This window comes from Scophthalmus maximus, chromosome 6, assembly GCF_022379125.1.
Source record: "Scophthalmus maximus strain ysfricsl-2021 chromosome 6, ASM2237912v1, whole genome shotgun sequence".
NCBI lineage: Eukaryota > Metazoa > Chordata > Actinopteri > Pleuronectiformes > Scophthalmidae > Scophthalmus > Scophthalmus maximus.
This window is the reverse complement of record NC_061520.1, coordinates 22,408,211-22,426,983: the sequence shown is the minus strand read 5'-3', so window position 1 is coordinate 22,426,983 and position 18,773 is coordinate 22,408,211. Positions and strand designations below refer to the sequence as shown.

The 18,773-nt window shown below is 43.2% G+C and overlaps 1 protein-coding gene across 7 annotated transcripts in view; it reads right to left on the bottom strand.

The window, feature by feature from the left end:
- chl1b (cell adhesion molecule L1-like b) overlaps nt 1-18,773 on the bottom strand; it is a 66,352-nt gene that overhangs the window by 35,586 nt on the left and 11,993 nt on the right. For 2 of the 7 annotated variants that reach the window (XM_047332884.1, XM_047332882.1), the window contains one exon: nt 6,960-7,026. The exons of the other annotated variants lie outside the window; for them this stretch is intronic. The gene's annotated coding sequence lies outside the window, so the exon portion shown is untranslated. The remainder of the gene's footprint in view (nt 1-6,959; nt 7,027-18,773) is intronic. 7 annotated transcript variants of the gene reach the window in all.

Sequence of the window (18,773 nt, the reverse complement as noted above, 5' to 3'; positions counted from 1 at the left end):
GAATGACTAACACCAAAATGAGTACAAGTCTGGGACCTCGCGGCTCATTTTTTCGATTTCCAAGAGGCGTCGCGAAAGGATGCGGACGGATCATGTGATGTCTGCTGAGCGACGAGAAAATGTCAACAGACTAGAGCAGAGAGGAGATGCCTGCGATGATGATTCTGCAATGTCTGTGAACGGGTGTTGCTGCTTTTGTGGGAGATGTGTAAGGATGTTGGGTACTTTTAGTCAAATGTTCGTTCATCAGTGGCAGCCTCGGTTGTTTACCAAAGTCGCTTCCGTCCGCATGGTTGTATAAACCACGCTCATAATCAGATAATCGGATAGGATTGGACCGGCAAGTAACCTGCCGGGGAAATCACTTCCCAATGGAGGGGATCCAGACTGCATTCTGGCAGAGCAAATTTAAACGAGCTCCCAGAATTCATCTGGGTCCCATGGGGATGAACACTGCGTTGACTGAAACCCGCAGTGCTCTCTCCATATCAGAGCTAACCATTGTGACTTTTAATTCTAGTGTGTTGCATAATTTAAATGAAACACTTAAAGTGGTCATCAGCGCGTGTCACGTGACATGATAATAATGGATCCTGCACACTGTTTGTGGCTAGAACCACACAACAGATGACTGCAGAGTCCTCTCTTTGAACCTGTTAATATGTTTAAAGCTAAGGAAAGGGCTTTCGTAAAGTGCACTGCACCTGTCTGCATCACAGCTTACAGCTTTTTTTCCCTCTCTCTTTCATTTTCGCTCTGATCTGCTCTCTTTGAAGTCCCACCGGAGTGCCCCTCGCCCAGGACAATAATCACATTAGTGTGTGATCCTCGCCGAGTCGCAGGCACAGAGATGAATTCGCAAGTTGGACTGCGGGGACCGGAATATTATTTTTGCGCGAACTAACACAGCCCACTCCTCGCCGCGTCCGTTCACTTCGTCTGACTGACGCTGGAAATTACCCCAGACGGAACTGTGCCACAGCAAGACATGATCGATGGCTCTTATATCCCGAATCCTTGCCTCCGTCGGTCCCCGGAGCAATTCATTTCTGCCAACAACCAGGAATTTCTGATGTTCCCTACAGCTTAACACACGCACACCGCACACGCACACACACACACACACACAGTTGCAGCAAAACCACACTTTTACAGAAAGGCTGTACCTATGCTGCCTCATCCACTTTTTTTTGAATCCCTTCAGGTGCCTAATATACATATGTGGGGGGGAATGACAATTTCAGCCAGTGAAATGAGAGGTTCTGCTCTGACCGTAATTCAGCGTTTGAATTTCCTGTTCGGTGTTAGAGCTGAGCATCTGGTCAGTGTTACTGTGGGTAAGCTGTTTGACACAGCTGTCGGATATGTGGCCCAGTTCCTGAGTCTCCCCATCACTTAATAGGGTCGAGATGAGGTTATGTTGAGACCAGGCGACTGGAATGAGTTCAAGAACCCGACGCTCAAGATTTAAGATTTTAAAATATGACAAGGCAGCATCTTAGTATTTACACTGAATTCTCATTGTCTAAACACAAAGCCAATTTGAAATGAGTGGCGTTTTTTAATATCTTCTTCACTGACTCCTTTTTTAAGGTAAATATACTGCCTACTTTCTTTGCAGCTACATTAGGATCCTTACAACTCTTACGAGAAAACAATTCAAGCAAAGACGCTTCCAAGACTAATACCATTTCTAAATCAAATTGGTTACACTTAGTTAAAACACTACATACTGCATTATTGCACTTAACTATGTTCCCTTGTAGATAAAATTTGATTTTGTAAGTATTCAACCCACAGTCAATGCCTTATTGAATGAAACTAATTGGCGGTGAGCGATGCACCTAAGGGTCAGTTTTAAAGTCCTCACTGTTACTGCTCAGTGCCAGTTGGATGTCAATTTGCTTTGGCAAGAAACAAAAGGCAGAGTGAACCTGAGGTGAATGTGAATACAGTCTGTATTTGCTTAGTCAGAGCTCTGCAAATCTTCCAGACATACCAGGGCTTGAACCTCACTTCTTTTCTTTTTTTTTCCCCAAGAAGCGCATGTGCTCCACAGTTGAAACATTTTGGAGCACATGAAAACACTTTGCAGAGTTTAAGTCTGCCCAGTCCTTTTAGACACAAAATACAGTATATCACTGGCGTAGCACATTTTGTAAGCAGGTGGTCGGGTCCGCCACCTGGGCTCAAAGTGCTCTTCTGAAGACCCCTCCATGCTGATCCACTTGTTGAATTCTTCCCGTGGTAAAAAAGAAAAGGAGTGGCGTCTATAGGGCCCTTTATGCTGAATTTTGTTTTGCTGAACTTTTTAATTTCAAACATACTCCTAAACACATTTTAACTTGTATCTGTGGTCTGTTGCACAGCACACTTTTAATTAGCTGAGTTTTAGCCCAGTGAAGATAAGGCTTCTCAAGGTTGAATTAATTAAACGTGAGGCCTGAAACTACAACTGCAGAAACACCCAGGTTACATATAGTATATGACAACACGTCCTCCAATTCATACGAGAAAATGTTGTATGTGGTCAAAACGTCCACATCGACCGTTTCCTAAAAATAGCTCCTCTACTGGTGACAGGAGGTACGCAGCAAATACTTTGTGCATTGCTTGTCTTCATTTGTCCTTACCAGCGCTTTGTTGATGAGCTTGTAAACGTAAGGGTGGTGGTGGTTAGGGTGACATGGCAGAGAATCAGCACAATTTCTTTACACAATGTCAGCGAATCCATTTAAATACACAAACTTGACGGACTAACCATGTCCATCGCTGACCTGTGGTGGCCGTGTACATAACTTTCGCTAGAGGTCTTTTAAAATGACCACATATGTTGTACTACGCTGCTTGAAAAAATGACCTAACTGGTCGTTTTTTGTTGGAGGACAGTCTCGTATATAATCAATCCGTGCAACTGATGTATTTATATGTTTACTTTGAACTGTAACCCGTATATATCATCACAATGTGTGGCTATTTTCATTCTTGACGGCTATCTTGAAAATTGTTTAAATTCGTAAAATTGTCACAAATGGTGAACATTTTGATGATCACAACTTCCCAGTCCAAAATTACTTTTTTTCAGTCTGATCAACACCCCGAAGTATTTTACTATTAATAAAAATGTATTATTTATAATACTACTTATTTGTTGCTAGTATTTACATTTGTGAAGCTGAAACCAGTGAATGTGTGTTTTAATACTCACTGTGGATTGATTCAACTTGTACACTTCCATTAATCAAATGATAATGCCAGCTCTAATCTCATTTACCTCACTTGTTTGTTAAGTCAATAAAAAGTACATTAAGGTTCATTATTAAAACTTGACTAAGGACTATTGAACATGTTTTGCGAACATGCAAACTTGTCACACATCCCCAATGTCACACGACAAGACTGTTCCACAATTCAAACTTATTTATGATTTGAACTACTGATACTGAACTATCATCAGAGACACACGTGCTCTTGCTTGATTTGCATTTTCAAATGCAGATCAAAAGATGTTTGAGGAAGATCAATCTACTGAATGCCTCCAAGAGTGTCTCCTCCACGTGGAAAGACCAAAACATGCTTGAGCCAAACAGCTTTACAGAGAGAGAGCCTCACGTACTATAGAACATTTACACTTACGATTTCACTTCATTCTCAGCTCTGGGCCTAAGGAGGGCGGTACTTTCCTCTCCAGGTAGCAACATCCAGAATCAAAGAAAACCACGAGTTCTGCGAGACGGAAGAGTGCTGAGCGGGATCTCCGTCGTGTCATACAAGGGTGCGGACGCACAGAACAGGAGCGACTGTAGTCACATATGTTGCTAAAGCCTCTCGCTTGGCAAAGACGCTCATTAAGCCACTGACAATCATTCCCCACAAAGCCCCATCTGAAGGCTATTCACTGGGTGTGTACAAAGCGGCCGAGTGATGGAATGCAGGTCCCATCTCGCCCCCCTGTTCAGCGTCATGAAAGACGCCCGCCTCACCTGAAGGCTCAATGGCAAGTGTTGTAATGGCAACAATCTGGCTGAGGAGAGGAATACTGACAGAGTACTGGGTGCGAGCGCAGATCACCCACTGTGTGGAAATCTGTTAAGTTTGCCGCAATCTTCTTCTGTCAGCCAGTGAAAATCTCCTTAATTGCTAATACCACTGAAGACTGTCGCCCCGCATTAGTCGAGTATTTTTTGAAGTGCAGAGCTTTTGAAGCACGCTCCTCTCCTTTATCTTCCTAATGGAATAGAATTTTTGGTTGAAAAACCAATGCTTTTTGAATTCTTTATTTTTTTTGTATGTGCGTCTGGATTCGAGTGGACCTGATTGTTCCACGCTGGTGAACAGGGACCTGACTTCACCACTATGCAGATGGACTTGGGAGGAGTCGGGGGGACATGTTTCTCAATGTACTGAGAAAGCTGAAACTGTTGATAAGAGCCTTCCACCGGCCCAACAAAAAAAGCCGCAGTCTCCCTCTCCCAGAACGCACGAGGGGGAAGGGAGGAAGCCCCCCCCCCCCCCCCCCAGTCTGGATGATGTATGGTGTGGACCCTAGTCTCAGACTTGGGCTATAACGGGGGAGAAAGGCGGAAAATGAAAGGGGGGAGGAGGGTCATGCTTGAATTATGCTGATGTGGGTCGTAACCGTGGTGAAAAAAAAAGAAAAGCCAACCGAGAGCTCGGCTGCGTCGACGGAACTGGCAGTCACAAATAACAAGGTTATTATCACTCAGGCCTCACTACCGCTGACAGACGGGAAACGGTGTAGGTGAGATTGTACCTTTACAGGTCTGGACCGATCCATCTCGTTGTTTAGCAGCTTGTTATGAACACAGATAATTGTCATTGTAGTTTCCTTAAAGTATCTTGATTTCCCCTACAGATGTATCGTACCTTCCTTGCACAAATAAATGGACTGATGTGACTGGACAGCCTTTATTTTAAGGTTTCTATTTAGCAAATTAGGTATAAAAGGAGAACATGATGAAGGAAAAATACAGACACTGAAGGCATGGATTTGAAACTGTCAGGGTGGAGGGAGGGCGGTCTGCTCTTTTTCATAATGAGAGCAGTCAGGCAAAGTCAGTAACTGAGAACACTCACACGCCTCTGCAGCATCAGCGCCAGGCCCTCAGAGCCCATAAGCACTCTTTGAGCTACAACAGGATGGAGCTGCCATTATGGCCACACAAACAGAGGGAAGCCTTATGAACTTTGCACAAATGCTTAGTGCTCAGGGGCTGGACAGCTCTCGAAAGCCAGGGGAGATGGGTAGGTACCGGGGCGGGCTGCCAGTTCCGAAAAGCTTAGTGTTCACGCACTTGGGCCACACAAACCTGACATTGTCCTGGGCAGGAGGGGGGGGGGGGGGGGGGGGGGGGAGTCTCTTCCCCTTTCTCTCGGCTACTCTGGCTCATTCACACTTCCAGTCCAGTTGATTCACTGATTCTGGACATGACTTACAGAGGCAGAAAGGGCAAACATTTATTCACACTTTGAACCAAATGTTAAAATGCCACAAAGGAAGTGGGGGGGGGGGGGGGGGAGACGACGACGTGTAAGCAGATCGTGTGACTCAAAGAAACTCTCATAAATCCAACTGGCCCATTTTTTGCCGCCACCGTCACCACTTCAGAGGGCACCTGATGTGTCACGTCGTCTGACACAGTCTAAAGCTGACGATCAGCATTCACACGGGACGGGACTCATTGAGAAATTCGGGATAATCCGCTGTAGCCTCGCGGAAAATGTGTACAACATCTTTAATTTATAGCACATATCTTATCTCCTTCAAGCAGCAATCGCTGTGTGTTATCTGACCACTACAAGATGGAGGGCTGCAGTGTCACCGGAATTAAAATAATGCTCTCTTGACCCACTGCCCGCTTTAGGCAAGTCGGGCCGAATGAGAGGAAAACACAAACAGCATTGTGCTAGTTCAAAACCAAAGCCCCGTGCTCTCTCACTGTGGTCGCACCTGCAGTCCCCCCCCCAAAAAATGAAAATGCAGCTGTGTGTTTCCACTGCATGTGCTCACGTGACACCTGAGAACCTCCTTCGATCTGTCAGGTTGAGATGGACGATAAAGCGCTGGAGAGATTTTTTAATTACTTATGGTAGAGCCATCAATATTCCTCAAGGACAACCAGATTGCTGTGAGACCACAACGGCGGGTTTACGCTTTTCTCACCATTTGGCAAATATTCCAGCTACACACAGCGTGAGGCTTTTAATTGAACTTTGGGCACGCGGCCCGTTCCAAACCCAAATGTCGTATGCTCCTCAGTCTGTCAAAAAAAAAAAACGGTCAATAAGCCTCTAACCTGGCAGTGGCAGATAGTCGCAGGGCAACCCGCCTTTGGCTGATACTACGCTTTACTATCTGCACCCTGAATCAATATGAACACAGGCGCATCGCTGTGTATGATTGTCTTTTAAGTTGCCATAGTAACAAGTGCCCCTATCTTAATGCCAATCACTTGGGCAATGATGAAAAGTTTTCTCGTGCCAATGCAATGTGGAGCCGTTTGCCACAGTACGCCACGACGTGTTCTTACATTCACTGCAGGTCAAAGTTTGGGAATTCCACTCACAAAACAAGTTGTGACTCTCCGTGAACTCAACAAGAACCTGTGTGAATTATTGCCATTATTGTTGTGACATGTGCAGTGTGTGTGCGTGTGTGTGTGTTTGTGACCGGTGACTGCAAATGGAAAACAGACAGAATTCCAGGAATGAAATTGCCCACATTTATGTGCATTTTCTCCATTATCCGTGGCACTCTAACAGTCCCCTCAATTATTTCCAGATCCGTGTTGACAGCCGCGGCACACTACAAAGAAACGGATCAAACAATGCATATCTAAAAACAGATAAATAAATAAAATACATCCAAGGCAAGGGGGGGCGGGGGGGACTGCACACAGTCTGTGGTTTATCTGAACTATTAAAAAACTGCTTAATACCTTAACAGTGGTGTCACTTAGGAAGCGTCTGCAAGCAAGTGTTAAGTGGTTCCAGGTCTTTGAAGTCCTGGAAAAAAAGGAAAGAAAACAACAGTTTCCTTAGACAGTGTGAAGCAGAGCCGAGTGAAGTCCTGTGAGGACAGGAGGGAGACCGCAGCAGACTGTTATCCATCTCTCTCAGGCAGACTGCCGGCCAGCAGAACGCCACAGATGGTGCTCTCAGCGATCATGGCAGTGATCAGGGGATCTCTACTCCTGATTAGCACACCTACTGAACACAATGTGCACAACAACGTCTGTTCCATCTCTGGCTGCACAACACCTATGGCACTCGGGTTTGCACCAGAAGCAATCGCCACTTTTGCAAACGGTGAGTGTGCCGTCACTTACGAGGCAGTACAGATCGTCCTGTAAAATATACGTTATTGACTTAATCAAACAAGTGAAATCTTGTCCTTATTATATGGCACGAATAAAGTATAAAATGTTGAGTGTTTCTAAATAAAATGTTTAACCAGAATAATGTAGCCACACTTTTCATTATAAGTTGAAACATAAATGATGGCCAGCTTATTTTAATAACATAACACGTTCAACAACACGTTTTTTTCATTACTGGCCCATGTGGCCAATAGTTCAGGGTTTTACTGGCCAGCTGAAAAAATGAAAATAACAAACTTTGTCATATTAATAAAGTATTTAGTCATTATAGGGGCCCTATATTGAAACACTTATGCTATGAAGACATTTGAATCATTCACTTGCACTATAAGTCAAGAGATAAAGTACAGTCAATTGTAGGGATGCCATTATAATCATCATTATTATTATTAGGTCCATAGCCACTGACAAAGTCAGAGTGAGGAACCTATTATCGCAGGAATTATTTATTCTTATGCAGACAAATCACTAATTTTGAGGAACTAATCTAAAAAAATTGCACACGCATCAGAATTGGGGAAAAAATTTGATATGTTGGGGTTCTTGGGCATGGGCATGCCGAAATGACTGCATAGAGCTGCATACCACAATTTCCGCAGCCTTAACATTGATGTAGATGAACGAAATGTGGTAGGCACATGTATCATGTCCCGACCAACAGGAAGTCGGCTATTTGGAGGTTTTCACACATGATACTTTAACAAACTTCTCTGAAAGATTTCATTATTATTATTTTTACAATTATTAATAATGTTGTTGTCATTAACCATCCTTGCCTGATGCAAGCCACATCTTGAGTAGCGATACAGTCCTCAAATGTGGCAAGTAATGGGAACAATAAATGTGTGTGTGTGAGCAAGTGTGTGTGTGTGTGTGTGTGTGTGTAAGTGTGTGTGTGTGTGTGTGTGTGTATTTAGGAAAGTATCTAACTCCATCATCTGACGCCAGTCGCAGCCCATGAATTCTAATTGCCTGTTTCGACAGCTGTCCGTGCTGTTTGAATAAAACAACAATATGAAACTTCCTGCCTCATCTCACATCCACTTGAGCTTGTGCCTGTTCAAAACCCACAGCACTCAGTCAGTCACCTCAAGTTCAAGTTGACGGTGAAGGTAGCGAGCGTTAGTGTTGGTTGAAACAGAAACGTCTGCACTGGGCCCAAACACACAGGAGCCCAATATAAGTCATTTATAAGCAGCCTGCCTATTGTGCAAGTGTTTTCTTGCCGTAAAACCAATTTCATAACGGATTACAAAAGATAACGGCCGAGTGTCACAGAGCAACAATGGCCAAGGGGAGAAGGGCTGCGTTTTTGATCATGTCAGTGTAAAGTAACTTTAGTACTGGACCAAAAAAATACAGCATCAAAGTTACTGTTCAGATCCATGCAGCCTGCAACATGGTCATCTAGCCACAAGTATCTCGGCAAAGTGTCTCATAATACAGCTAATGTTCAAACTGTTATACGAGATGACACCCTGTAAACACTACAGTGAGCAGATTTACAGTACTTGTGAACTTTAGTTTACCTTCAACATACCACGTTGGTGATATATTGTGTTCTAGAGTGACTAACTGACTGGGTCGAACGGTCAATCAACTTGCCTTGCACTTTAATGGCACCGGGCCATCGGGCCATCAGTTATGTGGAGCCCTGCAGAAGGGAGGGATTCATTTAAGCACATCAAAGAGAGAATGGTAGACCAGAACCTGGACAAAAGCTATCTGGCTCCTTTGGTTTCTTATCGTCTCTCCTGTGGACAAATTCAGATGAAGAGTCCACTTAGGACTCAATTTAATCATGTTTCCCTCTAAAGAATCAATAAGCTATTTCCCCCAGGTCACTTTAAGCAACGGAGAGGGCCTCTACTCCACTGCTGTTGAGAGTGTGTACACAGCTGACCGAGAATACCGGGACAAATATAAGCCTGGATAATGAATTCGTTAAGATAAACGCGGTGTTTCTCAGTAAAATGTGTAGGCATGGTAACCAGGCCTGCCTCTGCTTTGAGATACAGCCTGGACACACAGCGTTCAAAATGATTGGATGGATCAACACACACACACACACACACACACACACACACACACACACACACACACACACACACACACACACACAGTGTGCGCAAACATACACTCGCATATACACTCCACACATGCACAGACCAGCAAACACAAGTGCACACTCTAGCCCGAATCAAATCCCCTTCTCCAGAGAGGGTGTCTCAGTTGTAATTTAATGGAAAAGTCCTGCAGGCAGGAAGCTAAATGAGAAGATGAGCATCTCCATCAGTAGCCGCCCACCTGTCAGAGTAAACTCTCATCAGGGAAACACTCAAAGCACTGCCAGTGTGTTCTCCTCATGCCAACAAGTAGGATTAATTATTTCCAGAAAACAACCTTTTTTTCCGCCTATAGTCTTATGACAAGGGAAAGCAGGCCAGATAATTTCGTTGCACGCCCACTCATAATACGCAGCAAGGATCTAATAGCCTTTAAAGGAGCGTCCTGCTGGCCACCTCTTCACACACAGATCCCGGGGTCAGCCCCTTTCGGGGCGCTGAGGCAGATCGGCCTGTCGCGCTACAAGGTTAATCCTGCGGTGGAAAATGTCGGCAGGGTCCGTCTCACATGGACGCACAGGGAGAGATGAGGAGGCGGCACCCAATATTTGAGACGAATTAAAGACGTGCGAGTGTGTCTGTCTGTCTGTGTGGGTAGGTGTGTGTGTGTGTGTGTGTGTGTGCTTTTACACAGACATGCTCATCAATAGGCTGGCTGCACAGCCTTTCAAACCTTATCCCCATGGCCATTCACTGAGCACATAAAGAGAGCACATCTACTTCAGTGTGTGTGTGGGCTGACTTTATTCTCTCAATGTTGCTCTGCCTCCGTAGCAATGGATAAATCCTTATATCTCCAACATTCTCCAATATCTACCTTTAAAAATGTCCAATTGGAATACAAAAACACTATTTGTCTTTACTTTTGAAAAAGGTAGCATGGACTGCATTGTGGGAATCTTACAGCCCTATTATTCTCAGAACCTCTCTTGATAGCCACTTGGTAGGGGTCGACCGATTATCGGCCAGGCCGATATTCAAAATTTTTAATGATTATCGGTATTTTGCCATTTTTTTAGCCGGTTTGCCGTTAAGATAATTTCATTATATAATGTCCTAATTTGTGTCTGATGCAGCTGCAGTCACTGCTGTCTGAACTTTAGCAATGTCCCGTCCATGCTTGTTTGTTCGACTTCATAATAACGCTGCTGATAGCTCCCGGCACTTTTTTGGTTACGCCCATGTTGAAAGGTTCTGTGAATTAAAGATATAAGGCTGAAACTAATGATTATTTCCATTATCGATTAATCTGACGATTATTTTCTCGATTAATCGATAAGTTGCTTGGTCATTTTCTGACATTTTCTGAACCAAGTTGCTTGGTTCAGAAAATATCAGAAAATGACGATCGTGTTTCCCAAACCACAAGAGTATTTTTTGTTTTGTCCACACAACAAAGATATTCAGTTAACTGTCACAGAGGAGCAAAGAAACCAGAAATTATTAATATTTAGGAAACTGATATTAGAGAATTTTGACTGCTTAATTCACTATCGTTTACTAATCAATGAACTGTTGCAGCTCTAAACATATGCTTTAAGGCATTTCAACAAAGTTCTGTGTTAAGAGTATGTAATATTCTAAATTTTGACTCCTTTTGACACTTTTTTTTACTGCAGACAAATATCGGTTTCTGATATCGTTTATCAGCCTCTTAGATTGGTAATAATCGATATCACCCCTGAAAAAAATCCATATCGGTCGACCCCTACCACTTAGCCAATGCTTGGTACAGCATTGTACCCACAAGCACAATTCTACGAAGTACACCAGGAAACTCCCGAGCAAATGCCCCTTCTGGCTTCGCTTGATGGATTGTGTTGATCAGTGTCACGTTTTAGTTTTCTATGCTACATATGCTCCAGGAGAATCAAGCGCAGCACAGGATACTTGGGACTCTGGGCAGCTCTGGGCTTATAAAAAGTTAAACCTAATCAATCATAAATAATTTACTGTGTCTAGAGGGGCCTGTTGAGGAAGTGTAAGAACCTGACATTTGCCTACAACCTCGTGCACAGCACAGACAGCTTAATAAATTATGGGGTAGTGGAGACATTTATGGACGAGAAATAAAGCAGCACCTGCTGACTTGGGTCAAAACTGGTATAGTTTTCTGATTAGGCATAATATTGAACAGCGACTCGTAAAACATTGTTGACTTCCATCACTGTTCTACTCTTTATGGGCACCAGTGATAAAGTACAGTCCTAGAACTGTGGAGCAAACTGTAAACGAGGAATGTGACCACAGGACATATGTAGGTATTTGAAATATCTCCCCAGCATCAAACCGCCGTGACATATGTTGAGTGTGTCACCAAATCAAGAGCTTAAAAGCTCTCAGGCTTTCTGCCTTTCTGCGAGCCGTTGCAATTTGAAAGGATGCTCGAACAAATGAAACAAATGCCTCCTTCAAAATGAAACGCTGGGCACACCCAGAACAGTTATCTTTTCACAACTTGAAAGGACACACAGGGGCATTTAAAAATGCAGTGAAAGGGGCTTTTGGAGTTGGTGCCTTTGTCAGGCCGACATCAAAAGCTCTGCCTGAAGACAGAATATTGCTTTGTGTCTTCTGTGTGGGTGGAGGTCTGCAGTTTGCTCTACTAAAAGTCACAGAGAGGAGAACTAACTGCAGTATTTTCCCCACATGACCTTCACTATTATGCCAATTTTGTGACTTCTAAATCTCCCTACCACTATTACAGTATAAAGAGTTTGAATTGAGTTTCATTCAATTTATGAAAACAATGCTGATGATGATGATAATGCCCCAAACATCAAAGTAGTGATGTTTTCTGATATTAGAAGACACCTTTCGTAGGTCTGTCACGATAATTACGTTGTCGACTTTTTGTACGATACATGAATATGAACTCAATAATTTTTATTCACCTCAATAATAGCCATTGTGTGTGCATGCATGTTTGTTGACAAACAGTAAGAATGGATGTCAACATCAGTCCAGCAAGTCTTGCTGCTTCTATCCTCTCATCTGTTCTTTTTTGTACATTCATCAAACTTCTGTTATAGCTAGGCAGCCCGGGTAGAGCAAAGCAAAACATGCACTTAGTTTTCATTGCTACAGGCTGCGTAAAGGGTTGAACTGTGGGAGGTTGAAAGCTCTACACGTTTCAAATGAGCAAAGAGGGAGATAATTCAGGTCTCGAGAGGTCTCAAGTGGTTGGAGCAAAAGGGAGACCAGAGTCCTCAGGTTCTGAACATATCTTCAAGTACTCTTGCAGCAACAGCATTTAGCTGCTCTGCTGCAGTCCAGCGTCTAATTTGCTACATCATGAAATCAAACCTGAGGGAAGAAAAATTGTTCAAAATCGTTAGTGGTGGCATGCTTTCTCTAGCTACAGGGAAAATAAAACTGTATATCGTAATCATACATTGTACTTCAGACACTTGGGCAGTATGGATTTGTTTTGTGGTTTGTAATACATCTCGGTAACAGCTTGGCCAATGGCGAGCCAGACACGTAGCTGACCTCCCAGTGGCTGCCCATGGTGGCTGGGTAATCAGGTTAACCAGTGATTGAACAAAAAGCATTGTGAGCTTCAGAGGACAGGCCATCCAAAGGCAAACAACACAAATGTGAAGAGCTTTGTTGGGACTAAAAGGTACCAGCAACTTCAGGCTCATGATTTCCTTTTGATGCACATGTCAACACATTAAAAAATGTGTCAATGATCTGTGGATCAATGACAACAAAGGTGGTTCCTCAAAGAGGACGTAGCAGTGACTAAAGAATAACAAGTGCATTTTTTTTTTTCATGGCATAATAGGAAGTAAGTTTTTTCATGGCAGAATACACAAATATTTGGCCATGGTTTAAACGTTTGCATTGACCGACAACAATTTGCAATCAGTACTTAGAATTCATAGCTTTTTAAAGCAAATACTTATCACTTTTGATTATGAATGAACAAAACTAATGCAATTTACTCTCCAGCTGTCTAGTTGACTCTCTCACACCACAACTCTTTTTGCTTAGCAAAAGATTTTTCTTTTCTTTTCTTTATTTACCAGTGAGTCACACACAATTGATCTCATGGATCATCGGGCACAAATATCAAACAAAAAATCGTAATGGGAGAAACTGGCAGTGACGAGATCTAATGATCACACTAGGGGTCGACTGATATGGCTTTTTCTGGGCCAATACCGATGATCACAAATCTCTGAGACTGATTAATATTTGAAACCAATATTTGTCTGCAGTAAAAAAAGAGCGTCAAAAGGCATCAAAATTTAGAAAAATATAAACTCTGAAATGCCTTAAAGCATAAGTTTAATTCAAGGAACCTTTCAACATTACCTTAACCAAAAAAGTGCAAGGAGCCATCAGCAGCAATTATTATGAAGTTGAACAAACAAACATGGACGGGACATTGCTAAAGTCCAGAGAGTAGTGCCTGCGGCTGCATCAGAGCCAAATTAGAACATTTTATAATGAAATTATCTTATCGACAAATCGGCTTAAAAATGTCCGAAACCGATAAGCCTAAAAAGGTTGAATACGCTCTAAATCTGTGTGGAGTTTGCATATTCTCCCAGTGTCAGTGGGATTTCTCCAGCTTCCTCTGAAAGACGTGCAGGTTAGGTTAATTGGAGACTCTAAATTGCCCGTTAGTGTGAATATGAGGTGTGAATAGGGTGAATGGCCCTGTTATAGACTGGCAAATGTGAGCCCAATGTCAGCGGGGATTGGCCCCAGCCCCAGCCCCCCGGAACCCTCAAAGGGTATAGCTAATGAATGAATGAATGAACATATCAAACACTATATTATTTCCCCTGTTAATGGCCACTGTTGCTGACCCAGAGGTGACCTAGACAGGAACAAACCGATAGACATTCTGTTACATTACATGACCGAATGTAACTGAACACAGAACTTGACACACATGTAAGCTAACTGGTATGTATTCAGTGATATTGCTCAAAGGGGAAGATATCGGAAAAGCACTTGCCCATAGTAATTCACTCCTGTAAAAAAGTGGCATTGATGGCAGCTTGTCACTCTGTTGTCTGGCTGTTGCACAGTCCATTTACACTAATGTTTACTCTGTACTTTCTATCTCAACATCAATAGCACTCTCGGGAGTGTAAGTCTTGGGAGATTCCACCTCATCCCGTGAAATATTCAATAATGTCAATCCAGCATTTGTCCCGTCAACAGATGGCTGTTTGAAACAGCTGGGTCAAGAAATAGCCTATTGAAAATGGAATTAAGAGTTGAGAGAACCGTTTGATGGACTCGGTTGTCCAATCATTCAAACTAGTCAATACGACACTGAACCTGTTCCACAGGTTGACCAGAGAGTCGTTCAAGAAATATCTTTTTGAGAAGTTGACATAATGTCAATGCAAAGGAGACTGGGAGGCTGGGGCCTCGCTCTGCTGACTGCCTTCCAGCACCCACACAGATAAGGAGTAATTACTTTCCCAGGCAATCACTAAAACCCAGCCTGCCCTCCATTTATTTGCATGCAGAAAGTTTCTCCAATCATGAACTTTGTGTTGCCATCATTTACATATGGAAGCACATAGTTACTGGAATCCAATATAAGCCACTGGAATGGCCCACACGCCCGGAGTCAGCTCCCCTACTATCGGTCACTACATTGCTTTGTTTTACCCGTTAAACCAGCCCACAATGTCCATGACTGCACTTATAGTCAGTAACTTTTTATAGATATTGCAAATGTCAGGGCCGAGGCTCTGTGCCGAACAGAGGTTTCAGTGACCAAAGTCACTGTGAAAAAAGAAGAGCTCAATGTTCACCGTGACATAATGTGCTCACGAACCTCTTTCCAGGGGGTAAAAAGGGTCTCAGATGCCCCGTTCCCCCGGAAACCAGCTATCTTGTTGTCATATTTCTCATGTTCTGTAATTTGTCTGGCTTTTTTATGTGGGCCACTGCCACAGACACTCATTCCCGGCGGACTATGCCATGTCGTGACATGGGAACCCTTATAAACGTGTTAAGAGCCGGAGGCATTAGCATTTTGGACGCTACTGAATAGAGGCATTTGTTCCTCTTCCTGTGCCTCCCTGAAAGACTCTATTAAAAGGTTTTGGAATTGCTCTGTTTTGGACATAGTGAAGTTGGGACAGCACAGAGAGAACATTTGACAGGAGATTTTCCAAGAAAAAGTTTTGTTTTTTTCCCCCCTGCACTTCAATTAAGCATGTGGACATGAATTAAAAAGATATATAGTAAAACATCTTCATCTCGTTTCTGTCTATTAAAGAGTTTACACGTTTTTACGAAATGTCCATTTTTTGCGGCCAGTGCCTGTCAAAGTTTGAAACATTGAATACAAATACTGTGCTGCATGTTGAATATTGTTTGCCTATACTAAAAGCTTCCCGTTTGACTGAAGGGAGTTTAGATCAAATAAAATAAGTCAATAGGAGCCCACTGTGCCTCCTTGATGACCTTTTCTGACTGGAACACAACGAAATTGACCACACGTGCAGAAGAAAAAAACATTTGCCGCAAATATACCCTGAATATTTAATCTTTTGACCACATACCGACAGATTCACCGTGTCATAAAGACAGAAGTGCTTAATGTATTCCATCTTTTTGCTTTTGAGATAGCTGGTAATAGGCCAAGCTGAAATCCTTGCCACTGTTGGCTCCATTAACGAAGGGTTTGATTGATCTCTCATTCCATCTCATGCTGTGACCCTGTCATAGCAGGGTATTTGGTCAGTCGGAGGTGGACTTTTCACTGTCTTTACATCCTCGCCCTTATCTCCGAACCGTAATAGTTCACTTGCTACATGGGAACTGACTGCATCATCCATAATGCATATTCCTGAGGTGTGCCTAATGATGAACAATGGTCGGTACACTGCATCTTAGCAACACGCGGACACCTCCCAGTGGGCGGCTTTGATTTTCTATAACTAGTTGTCTGCAGTGTCCGAGCACTCTGCTGCTGATTCAGAATGAGTTTATTGAACAAACGAAATTGATCAAAATGCAAGTGAACTAGATACAGAAAACCTTGCTAACAAGCAATGTGTGATGTTTTAAACACTGATACTTGTGCATTGATATATGGAGATAAAAGTCGCTTGATAGTGGAAGGGTTAGGTGGTCCCAAAGTCTTATTAAAAGATCATGAATATTTTTCAGTAGAACCCTTTCTACCTCCACTAAAATGCACTGGTATCAAATTTAAAACACATAATTTCTTTACTTTGGAAGGCTATAGAAAATATGAGATTGACAGAGGACAATTAAACTGTAGAATACAGGGTTTATGTGATTAAATCAACCTGGGATTGCAGGCCTCCTGCCAGCATGCCTCATTATGTGTTTTGCTATATTAAACAAGAGTGAAGAACCTGCCCTTATCTTATTGGTCAGGAATCAAAAGGAATATGACTAACCACACAAATGACATATTAAAAGGTTGAAATTATTGGCAGAAATTGGCTTCATTAAGACGGATGTATCAGGGAGCATGCAAGTTGGCAGAGCACCGTATTTCAGGTGTTTTTTAGAATATTATTCGTTATCGACCTCAGCCCCAGAGGTCCGGTGTTGGTCAGGCTCCAACCAAACAGAAGCATTGGGGATCCTTGCCTCTGCTCCATGTGGGGCATTGATCTCCCGCAATGAGTATTGATCGGCATCAGGTAGTGCCAGAGGACAGCCATTGGGCTAATCATCATCAATGACGCCCTACTTCCCAGAATCACACTGGATTCATAAGTCAGACCATGTACCCAGCATATATATAAGGGAAAATCATGGCAGATCCAGTCAAAACAAGCAGAAAAGCCAGGTGCTATTTTTCCTTATCCTATTTGGTGAACCCTGTAAGTGGCTTACACAGAAAAAAATATAAATATATGAGGCCATAACAACGCATAGGCAGTGTGCTGTGACATCAATTAACTAGCCATTTTCAGTGTGCAGAGGCAACAGGGAACCACAGCGATTTAATTCTACCTATGATATACATTGGATTTGCCGCAAACACTCAGGGGCACGCAGAGTTAAATTACTGTGAAAGCTTATTGATTTGTAAAGTGTACATTTGAAGGAGGGGCGGATTGCGCCAAAAACCAGAGAAAGGCCACGCATAATGACTGCAGGCTCTTCGGTGCAGAGTTCATTTGGACGGCTGAAAATCTATACTGCCACTACAAAACAGCAGAGAGGGGGGTTTGACTATGTCCGCCTTTGCATGTAATTGGAAAAAGATGGCCATGTAAAAGCTTTCCGCCATGACTGGAGAAATAAACAAACTTGATGAATGTGCCTTGTCATGACCCCTGTATTGATTTTCAAATATTGCACTTAACACTTTCTTGAGAAATTGGGGGGTGATAAATCTTCATTCTGCGGAAATATGCACACGATCATTCACAGCCACCGTACCTTTTGATGCGGGAGTATTTGTCTTTTGAAGATGCTAATATGGCAATTTGACATCTTAAAACACAATGAGTCCACGCTCAGAAGATCCATTGCCCATCAATTTTATCCGCCCCATCCCCCCCGATTCTTACACTGCCACCACTGTTCCCCGCACCCAGCCCCCTCCCCCTTTCTCAATATTGAAACGAGTAAACAACACCATCTTCTGCAGCCTTTAAATGAAGATGAACAAGGATAAACACGTCAGTTAGCCGCCTTTGACGATTCATGGGGGGTTGAAAGAGGATGTCACAACGAATGTAACCATGGAGGCTCCTAGCTACGAAACGTTTTCATATCCCGCATCTTGCTTTAAAGCAGGAGCCGGACCCGTGGATTCATCCGTCTTGAATTCATCCACGTGTTCACACCCTCAAGTCTCTGATGAGCCCTCCGAATGTGCCGAGGCAGCAGAACAGGGACAGCCATTAGTGTCCACACAGCGGTGCAGCGACTAATGATGATGGCTGGAGACTTGCTGTTCCCTGCATTCTGGGCACTGGTGCTTCTGGCTCTGGTCAGACTGGGAGAGAGATTTCCCAACGTGCTCCTGTGTAGATAGTCTTGTTGCATTTACTGGGTCAAGACCAGAACCAAAATGGCTGAGAACAACATCCCCCTTCGATGCAGTGAAGCACATACTGCTTTGATCAAACAGTTTGGTGGTTCTTGTTTTGTTTTTATTATCTTTCCTGTTTCTCTTTTTGCTTTACACTGCTGTTTGAGTCTGAGGCAAAGAAAAAAGCATCTGCAAATCAAAGCAAATCAAAGCGGTGGCCAACCTGGGCGCTGTTTACTG